The following is a 10914-nucleotide window of genomic DNA, read 5'->3' on the forward strand; positions in this document are numbered from 1 at the left end:
GGGACTTACTTTCTGCATGGAAGAGTGCTCATCCATTGAGCCATAGTTCTTCCCTTCAGTCATCAGCTTTCATTTGATTCAGAAGACCCCCATGCAAATAGGAAAAAGAAATTGTGTAATACTGTTTAGTTGTCATGGTGCAGGAGCAATATGTTCAGAAGGGTTCTCAGTCACATACCTAAAAATGTTGACTATTTTTCAAAATTTACAAACTCTTTTCTTAATCTTATTTTAGTAACCCTATCAAACATAACCAGATACCCCAAATCCTTGCTCTAAAACCAATGATCTTCACTAGCAGCTCTAGAGCTGCATGTGCGTTTTTCTGAGCACCACTTCTCATGGAACCCACCCCATATTCCAGGAAATTAAGCAGTTTCTTCAAAAATTGGTATAACTTCATCAATGCTATCAGCCCAAGATAAAACACTACTATTTTCAAAAGACAGCAGAACTTTTCACTAGTGATTATATCGAGGTGCATATGATGTTGGATCAACCTATGTAGCTGAATAAGGTGGTAGAATGGGGCATTCCACTGTCAAATGCTAGCCTATAAAGGCAACATTTCTCAGAAGCAAAAACCTTTAACACTCAGTCTAATGGAGAATTTGGAAGCTTGCATGCTGTTTGGTATCATATGTCTGACTTGGAAGTCTGTTTCTTCATCCCAGATACATAAGGCATGGCTGATGTTCAGTAGTCATGAGGGAAAACTACATGCTCATGTAGCTCTTTCAGTTGATGGGAATTATGAATGTGGCTGTTGGCAATCTGTGGAGTGAATACTACTGCCATAAGCGATCCAGAACTGCACTGATCAGCAGAATCCAGTGCAGCACAGAGGTCTAGCTGGATCAGGATTAATTGTCCTATCTGTTTCTACCCTAGCTTTATTTCCTAAGTTAATAAACAACTTTAAAGAGAATTCTAGTCCTTCTTCCAAGAAAAGGGATTTTGAGTCTCAATGGTTTTGGAGATATCAGACATTTGTTGGGCTATGGCCTATTTAAAAAGGGATTTCAGTGCTGCACGCAAACAAAATAAAGGGGGGAGAGAGAGACACAGAATGAAATGTAAAGAGAGAGAGAGAGTCACTGGGATGGGAAAGAGTTGGAAACATTTCCCCCTTTAATGCTTAAGAGAACAAAGTTGGAGGGGGGGTGCATTTTGTCAGTCTCTGGAAGCCTTGCATTAAAATGGCAGCTGAGCCACATGGACATTTTGCAAATCACCGAAGTTAAGAATAGCTTGGAGGTAAGAATACAGTGGACACAGGAGAGGCTTTAGAATACGACAGGATCACAACCAGTGTTCAGGATCAAATCAGAGAATCACAAGGAGAAAACCAAGCAGATTTGTAAGGAAGGGCAGGAAATTAGTGTTAGTTACTGTGCAGCTGTGCTAGGGCATGGGCAAAACAAAAACAGTTTTTCAAATTTAATGCCACAAGTTTAAAAAAGCTCTTGAGAGCTTCTGCTAGGGGACTACTCCGCCACACAAATTGTAGCCCCCTGTGCGAAGTGTGGTGGAGTTGCAGCTGACTTTGCACATGTGTGCACACACACATGTCGCCAACAATCAAAGCTTGCATTGCTAGTGGTGGGTTCTGCCATGCATTCTGTACATGCAGTGTGTTCCCCCAATTTATGAGATCATGCGACTCTTGATTTTCACAGTGCCTGATAACAAAGCAAAGAATCCACTAGTACTTGGCAATATAAAACAACTTGGCAGTTTCAGCATCAGGTTTTCCCCCTTTGCCTGCATTTCTCTCTCTTCTCTTTCATTAAATGAACTAATACTAAAATGCATGCACAAAACCTGAACCACAAGGATTTAAATAGAAGGTGCTTCCTGGACATTATTGCATAGCTGCAATAGGCTAATTGCATAAATTTTGAAACATTTTGGATGCCACCTGTTATGTATTGTGTTTTACTGGGTTCTTGTTGCCTGAGCTTTATGCAGGCACACATTGCAAACCAGGATCCTGAAGCCTGAACAAACCATTCAATCAAGATGCTAGGCATGTAACAAAGAGATGCAAATGAAGGATCCTGGAAAGAGCCAATAGGAGGAAGTGTTGCCTGCTAGGGGGGCGTGGTTAACCATGGCCAGATTGTATATAGTTTGCCATGTTGCCAGTGTTTCTGTGTGACTGTTTCTTCTTGCAATAAAGCATTCTTAGTTGATTCAGCGCTGGCTGAACTTACTTTATTTCAGCTCCCACACATCACAAGTGATGTTCCCAACCCATTTAGAAAAGTGGGTTTTTTTAAAATTGTAGGTACAGAATAAATACACTAGAGGAAAAAGAATGGTGCATAAAGCAGGCACAAAATTTGAAGTCAAGCTTAAAGGTTTACTGCTCGGAAAATCTGGAGTAAGATGTGTGTGTGTAATGAGCCTTTGTTTATTCTGTGGAGCATAACCCTTTTATTACCTCGTTTGTAGTAACTTGAAACCAGCTGTGTTTGAATCTATTCTGCCTCTAACACACAATGCAGGCTTTAATAGGACTTAGCACCATGTCTTTTGGCATTCTCTCTTCCCAGAGTTTTTTATAAACATTTTTTTGTTTCATAACATCCAACCTGAAGAAGAGATCTGGCCAAACTTGAAAGCTCACACACTGTTATGGGACATTGGATTGATCCTAATAAAAGGTATTATGTGGCTTGTGCTATATCCATTTCTAGACAGAGATTGTCCACTAATGCTTCCCAAGCTGCCTCTGTTCCATAACCAGGTCAAAAACTAGGTAAAAATGTAAAGAGAAAACATTTCATCTCAGATGTGCCTGACATTACAAGAGAGAGGACAGGCTTCCTGGTTGTCATGTAATTTGAACTCTGCAATAAATAGTGTTGATCAGTTCATCTGCTCCTTCCTTTCCTTGGCTGAACGCAGGCTGTTGAAACAGAATACTACAAAGCAAGCATGAAATCACCAAGTGAATGGTCCATTGCTCACTAGATGAGATTCCTTGGGAGAGGGCAGCCTGAACAAGTAACTAGAATTGCCAGGTCTGGGTTGGGAAATATTTGGAGATGTTGGGCATGAAGCCTGGAAAGGGTGGAGTTTGGGGAGGGGAGGAACCTCAGCAGGATGTAATGTCATAGAATATATTCTCCAAAGCAGCCATTTTCTTCAGAAGAACTGGTCTTGGTCATCTGGAGATCCATTGTAACAGTGGGACATTTCCAGTTGCCACCTGTAGGCTGGCAACCCTACATGGAACATATGTTCATATGTTATATGTGGGCAGGACTTTTTTGTAGAAAAAGCCCAGCAGGAACTTATTTGAGTATTAGACCATACCCCATTGACACCAAGCCAGCTGGAACTGCGTTCCTGTGCATTCCTGCTCAAAAAAAGCCCTATGTGGGTATGTTCTATGGGGTATAATATGAAAATGCTTGTATCTGTTTACACCAGGTCCCCATCGCCTTCTTTACCTCCCTCTACTTCAATAATTTTCCTCATAAAAATGTGAAATATGGTTTCTTATAGCATCTGAAGAAGTGAACTCTCACTCATGAAAGCTCTCGCTGGAATAAACATTGTTAACCTTTAAGGTACCGTTAAGTTCTGTTTTATTTTGCTGCAATATACTAACACAACTATCCTTCTAGGCTTATTACACCCACCCTATTGAACAGAGGAAGCGCATGCATAGTGCTTTATTTCACTGAATTTTTGGTTGAGCTTATTAGTCTGTTCTCTGAATTTTGTCATATTGGCTGCTGTTTTGCTGAGACAAGTGAGAGGGCATCCAAGGAGTTGGGGAGGGCATCTCATTTCCCCCCATATCACTCCCCACTGTTTCCTCTTTTCAGTTCACTGGCAGCCCCCATAGCCTCTCTGGTTTTCCTGCTTCCTTTTCTTCTTACCATCAAACAGCCAACCTACCTTTATCTGCCCCTCTGTCTTCAGTTGTTCCTCCTTCATTACCCTTGACAGCATGTCTCTGGGGAAGGTCTGGCCAGGCTGTATGGTTGTAGGTTGGACCCAGTTGCACAGTGGCCAGCACTGGGCTGGGCCAGGCTAAGCTGGGTTGGTGCTGGGCTAGGCCAAATTGTGTGGGTAGTGATTTTGTGGAAGTTGCTCCTAGGCCTGTACCTGACAAGTTAGGAAGAAGGTTAAAACTGAATCCAGACAAGATTGGCTTTTGGGAAGGCTGATGAGATTCTGTAAGGGATTGTGTTGATGTTTATTTGGACAATTTTATTGTATTTTTTGCCGTGTTTGGCATTTGTTAGTTGAATCTTTGAGAAAGCGCCATATATAAATATTATTACACACATTTTGACTGGAAGATTTGGATTACTCCCTGTCATGAGAAGCAGCTACCAGGGTTGGGCAGCAGTCCCATTACATGACCCATCCAGCGGGTACTGAACACAGCTGGGCTGGGATGTGACCAATATTCCCTTTAAGCTAAGTCAGTGTGAGCTAGCTCACAGTTTTTCAGCATCCAGCTCACACATTTTGTCCTTGCTCTGGAAAAATGGCCCCAGACCAAACTAATTTATGCAGTAGCTCACAACTTTAATGCCAGGAGCTTACAAAGTAGAATTTTTGCTCACAAGGCTCCATGGCTGGTGGGAGCACTGGACATGACACTGGGCCACCAGTGACAGAGCAGCCTCTTCCCCCACCCCTGCATCCCCAGGCATAAAGAGGTCAAATGGATGAGGGAAAGAAAGAACAGCAGACCAAGGAGGTTTCTGCTGGTCTCCTGAGTGAACCTCAAGGTGAACTCCCAGAGGAGCCAGTGCAGCATCTGACCCAGAGGTCCACAAGTACCTCCCCTTTGCAAGAGAAGAGGTGGCCATGTACGGCTTTGACAGGAACCTGTTGTCCATAACTGTGAACGAAGACAGACTGGATATTGCCTATGAGTAGTGTGGCAGAATTGGCCAGCTCTGGACTGCAGGCCTGTTCCACCTTGCCAACTCCAGTGTTTTCCCAACACTGGGAGAGGCTTTTCTTTCTCTCCAGTAGCCTGCTGTCACCACCTGACCTTTGTAGGAATTGCCAACTGGTAGGGTCAGTGCCTACTGGTAGGGTCAGGGCTCCTGGTTTCTCCTCCAAGATTCAAGGGTTTGTATCTGTGTCTCCCGCTGTCCAGCACCTGGTCACCGCAGGGATAATTTACTGCTTTGGCAATAGTCACTTGCCCACTGCTGCCCCCCCCCAGCACTCCTTTTAAAATAGTGTGTCCAAGATAGTGGAATTCTACTGCCAGCATCTTAAGTTATAAAGTGTTTATTAAAAAGCAAATGTTCACAAGCATGCTTTTAGCACAGCACCAGATTAAGCAAGGGATCCAAAAGAAATTGGTATAATGGAAATCCACTGTCTTTCTTTGTATACATGCCCTATCGGCTTTTTAGCATAAGAGTTACAAATCTCTACAGAGTCACCATTACCCTGAAGCTTTCTCCCAACTCTTCAGGCAAGCACATGGTCAAAATGTTTGCCTCCTTAGTTAAGAGGAGAGGACAGGTCAGAGAAGTGCTTCCTCCAGCTTCTTCCTGGAGATTCTTTTTGGAGCTTTTCTAGTCTAAAGTCCTCCAACTCTCTGTTCCTCTGCCTGGAGATGGGAACTTGACCCACCCATTATTTCTCATGCCAGATCTCTTTTTGCATTTGCTATGAAGGTAAGCTGGAAAGCAATTGGGACTGACTTCCCCTCTTTTGGCCTGTTCTCTGCCAAGAGGGGGGAAAAAACTTTTAACACTCAGAGTGGAGGTTTTACTTATTTCAAACCTCCAAAGGAAAAAATGCATTTCTTCACAAGTTTTCATGACCCAGATGGTGTTGCCACCTGATGCTGCCACCACTCTGGAATTAGGGTCCCTTGGGAAGGCCCAGAGTCCCCTCCCAAGCCCTTCACATCCCTTCCTTTGGCCAAGAAAATAGACGTGTAGACCAAGCCGAGTAACGAAGAATAACAAAAAGGTTTATTTTACACAGGAAAATCTATAAAGGGCAAGTGAACAGGTAAGGTGCTTTAAACTATTGTAAAGTACTGGGGTCGACGCAGTAAGAGACCAGAGTCGGAGAGTGATTTCAGCAAGCTTTACTTCAGGAACACAAACACAGACTGACTCTATTCAAACCTCCCGCTCCTTTATACAATTCTTGCCCCCTTCTGATTGGTCCTTAACTATGTACATGGATTGGCTATTTACAGGGGCCTAAGGGCCTATCAGGGTACAGTATGAGCCTAGATGTTGATTGGCTACTTATGTTTCAATCCTTCCCCTGATTGGGCACGCTTAGGCCTTCTCTGGAACCCTGGTGTGGAGTACAAGCTTTGGCTTGTTCAGCTTCCCTCCAAAAGTAACAGTTCCCTCCAAAAGTAACAGTTCTCCCATTTGAGCCTAGGACACAACAACTATATAAGTAACATGGGTGAAGAAAAATAAAGTCCCTAACGTGACTAAACAACTGTGTCCTTGTCTGTTAGGCCCCAGGCCTTGGCCTGCTCACTCTTCTCCCTCAGAGTGAGGCTCTTCCTCCTAAACAGCAGCCATCCTTCCTGTTTGGCCTCTCAGGAGGAAACAATGGCGTTTGTCTCCAGAGAGTGCTTTTAAACTGTTCTTCTCAGAGCCTACTTGGACACTGATTGGCTGAAACCAGCACCAAGCATTCTGGGTATTGTATTCTGTCTCTGCCTACTGAGACACAGGCCTCACAGGCTCCCTAGGCCAACTAGGCCTCTCTCACAGCACAGCACGGATCATGAAGCAAGTCCATGCTGAACTTTACAATAAATACATTTACTTTGAAGACTGATGAGGATAGAGCACTTCCTCAGGAAAACTTAAAGTGGGGGCGGGGGAGGACAAGGAGAATGCTACTTCTCCCTTCACTTGAAGTTTCAGAGCAGCTTACAATCTCCTTCCCTTCCTCACCCCACAACAGGCACCTTGTGAGGTAGCTGGGACTGAGAGAGCTCTGCCAGAACTGTGACTGACCCAAGGTTACCCAGTAGGCTTCAGGTGGAGGGGTGTGGAATCAAACCCAGTACTTCAGATTTAAATATTGCTTGTACACCAAACTGGCTCTGGAACCTCTCCCTTGAATCTGAAGTCTCTCTTTCCTAACTTTGAGGTGGGCTTCATGATCACTTAATTTAAAGAACTCACCTATGCATGTATAACATTTGACTTTCATGAAGGAATCAGTTGCAATGATTTATATGTTTAGCCCTTACACCAGAGCTGTTAAATGTGAGACTCAGAGGCCCCCTTTGGGTTCCAAATACAGCCCTTGACACCATCACTGAACCATCTTTAGACCCATGAAGTGATGACCCCTGACCTGCAGCTGTCTGCTTTCTTATCAGCTTCTTCCCTTTTCCATTTCAATTAGTAACCCATGTGTCAGAGGGTGTGGGATTTGCTTTTTGTAAGATTTCCTACTGTTCCATAGAAACCTGACGATGTGGATTGCTTCACTAGGAAGGGTAGGGAGTGGGCACACTGGGTCTTGGTCAGTGAAGAGGAGAATCAGTTGACAAGGATGCTTAGGATGGCTGATTCAGCATCTATTTTTTTCTGGCCTCTTAAAAGAGAAACATGAGCCCACAGCATAGAAATACATGCAGTTGTAAAACCAGGTGGCCAGCCATGTTGGTCTGAAGCAGTGGAAAAATGTTGAGTCTAGTCCAGTGGCACATTTAAGGCCAACAAAAATGCAATTGTAAGTCCTTGTTTGTTTATCTTTTTAAGATGACATTAGGTTGAGATGCTAACAGAACAGTAACTGAAGCTGCTGGGAGAGTGGAAGTTATGGTGTGCAAATGACAAACGTATATCAGTTACTGAAGCACATGGTTTTCATAGCTGGAAAGCACAACATTTCCCAATGCATTAAGCAATTTCTGTGCATTACAGCTGAACAATTAAAAATGGCTTGAATTCTGTGGAGCTGTTCCCCTTGTGCTTCTCTCTGAAGTTTTTTCTCTACTGCAGCACTCACTTCCTGCGGCCCTGGCACTTCTGCAAGTGCAAGAGATCCTTGGAAAACATGGCTCTCGCGCATGCAAAAATGCTTGTGGGCAAGGAAAACCTCAGCAGCAGCAAGACAGAAATGCAAGGAGAATTATTTCATTGGATCCCAAGCCTACGAAGCCTAAATCTTGGTTTTCACTTTTTTAAAAGAGTCCTATTATCATCTCCACTGAGCAGTTTGTAAATCTGCTTTTCTAAATTTGTCAAAATAAACATGCTAAGTTAGTTCATAGAGCATCAGATAATTTTCTGGAACTTTTTCCAGTTCTGATGTTTCTGGACCCCCACATCACTGGATATGAGGAAAACTGGATTTAGTTCAGCCATAAGTGACTTTACAGGCTTATTGTAAGGATCAAGTGGGGGGAGAGAATCAGGTACGCCCCTTGAGCTGTTTGGAGGAAGGATGTAATAATAGATGTGTACATAGATAGGAAGGTACATTCAAAGACCAAATCACTATGCAAGAGTACACAGCAGCTGTTGAGGAGAAGTGCTCACAGTCTTAAGGCAGGGGGCATGGAACACCATCCCTGATGAAAAGCATTAGAAGTAATATTGAGGCATTTTGAAGGCTAGTCACGAAAACGTCTGTTCTCAGTGGTTGGTCACAACTGTGTTAATCCCATTACAGGCAAGAAGGGCACCATTCCAAGTTTGTGGGGACTTACTGTTTCTGATCTAAGCTTGGAGAGTGTTTTATTTTGGGAAGATATGCTGTGCCTTAGTCTCTGTTCTGACTTGTTTCTTTTAATGCTTCACAGAATGATCCCAGTATACCAAGTGCCAGAATCCCATAAACTCACAGAGTACAGTCAGCCTATGTTGGCAAGGTGCCACTACTTCATCCCATCTCCCAACAAACCTGTTTGACCAATGCCAGTATCTGCTGTGCCTTCTTTTTCTCCTAAAGCCCCTTATAATGTCTTTCTGCATTTTTGTAGTTGAAGACCAGACCCCATCCTCTCAGTGCATAACTTTCTCTCAGAGTACAGCTTGCATCTTTTCTGAAGTGGTGCTAACAGCACCTGTGCAGCTCCTTCCCGTGTTTTTCACAGGCAGATTGCTTCTTCCATGATGAAACCTGAGATTCACCGCATTCTGGAAACAGGTTTTGTGGTTGGTCACTTGACCAGTGAGAAAGACTTTTAAGCATTAGAATGATCAGCAGGTTTCATACGCAGGCCAATTGCTAGAACGCATTGGTTTACTTTGTGAAACAGTAAAATTATTTTTAAAGAAATGGTAATTAAATAAAAAAAATAGTAGCTTAAAAACATTAGATAAGGTTCCTATAAATATGGTAACTTCACTGAACAAGTATTCTCTTTAGCTTTTATCCTAGGAAGGTCAGCCTGCTGTTTGTTTATTTAAATATATCTCGCTTTTCTCCCACTGAGGACCTGGATTGCTATGCAGTAGAATGACTAGATTTGAGTCCAGTAGACCAACAAGATTTTTGGGGGTATAAGCTTCTTAGATATGTCTGATGTAGGGAGCTTTGATGCTCAAGAGTTTATACCCTGACATTTTTGCTCTTTAAAGAGCTACTGGATTCCAATCAAGTTATCTAACTATTTTTTTTATCTATAGTCTGTCTTTCTGGTTGAGGGTTGACATGGGTTACACAAGGATTATTAGAAATTTTAAAAAGGAAAACTCAGTTTTCAAATTCAATGAATGTATCTATCAGTTCTGCACTGAATAAAATAAAAGAACAAGTTTTTAAAATAGAAATAGAGCTATAATCTATATCATGGAAGACTGGACAGCAATTTAACTGGTCAGTTGACTGGCAATCCGACCTTATTTTGCATATATAAAGAAATTAGCACTGGGTATGTGGTTCATACTGCCTGGCTTGTAAATCACTACTTGCTTGTAGTGAGTAAGAACTGCTTTTCAATGACCAAGACCATCATTGAACCCTGCAAATGTCATATGCTGGAAAAATGAATTCTACAATATTGTTGGATTCTCTCTGTTCTCTGACCAGCCCAGATGAGAACTGGGAAAATCGCAGTGACAAATTCACTGCTTTTCTCAAGACCTCCCCAACCTGAGTGATTATGCCAGATCCCAAAACTAAACTAATCAAATTCCCTTCTGCTTTATATTCTATCCTATGGGAGGAGGGGAATTACTGCAACCTTTTCCAGCACAACTAGCCTGGCTTCTTAATAAAACCTGCCAAGGGGACCAGCAATCTTCCTGCTGCTTTCTCTTCCTTTCACTGTGGGAGGGGAAGACAGGCTGTAGGTCTTTGATGTGGGCCCCTGAAAACCCATTGATGATGCCTTGTGTGTGCGCTCATGTGAGTCAGCACCAGCTCCCTTTGAAGTGCTCCAGCGATCAGGATGAAAGTGGGGGGGGGGCAGAGTCCTTCCCAAGTCGTCAGGCCTTAATTGCAGGTAATAGTGGCTCTCGGTATCCGAGAGTGGGAGGGCAGCATCCCTCTTTTTGCTAATCCTAAAACAACATTCTGGGCTCCTGCAGTGAAAGGAAATAGCACACAGCAAACGAGCCTGGAGAACGAGGCTACACGTCAGAAATTGTTCTGAGCTTCAAGAAGGCATGATGGCTATAGAACTGACCCTCTTGGGAACAAACAAGATGTTCCTGGTTGAATACCACCAGGTACCTTTGCTAGGGACTGCATATTAACTAGGCCTTTTAGAAAAGATTTGACAAGGTTTTCTACTCCTCTGTCCAAACTGTACACTCTTTAGGTACACGTGCACAAGAATGATTGTGATACGAGAATGACTGAGAGTCCATATGGTGTGCTTGAAGTACCATGTACAATTCTGGTCACCATATCTCAAAAAGGATATTGCAGAGCTGGAGGAAGAGCAGAAGAGGGCAACCAAGGTGATTAAGGGGG

At 43.1% G+C, this 10914-nt stretch overlaps 1 protein-coding gene across 1 annotated transcript in view; it reads left to right on the top strand.

Annotated features, from left to right (window-relative positions):
• Nucleotides 1-10914, top strand: part of ISM2 (isthmin 2) — a 44129-nt gene that overhangs the window by 13829 nt on the left and 19386 nt on the right. The gene's annotated exons all lie outside the window — the stretch shown is intronic.

This window comes from Heteronotia binoei, chromosome 21 (genome assembly GCF_032191835.1).
Source record: "Heteronotia binoei isolate CCM8104 ecotype False Entrance Well chromosome 21, APGP_CSIRO_Hbin_v1, whole genome shotgun sequence".
NCBI classification, from domain to species: Eukaryota; Metazoa; Chordata; class Lepidosauria; order Squamata; family Gekkonidae; genus Heteronotia; species Heteronotia binoei.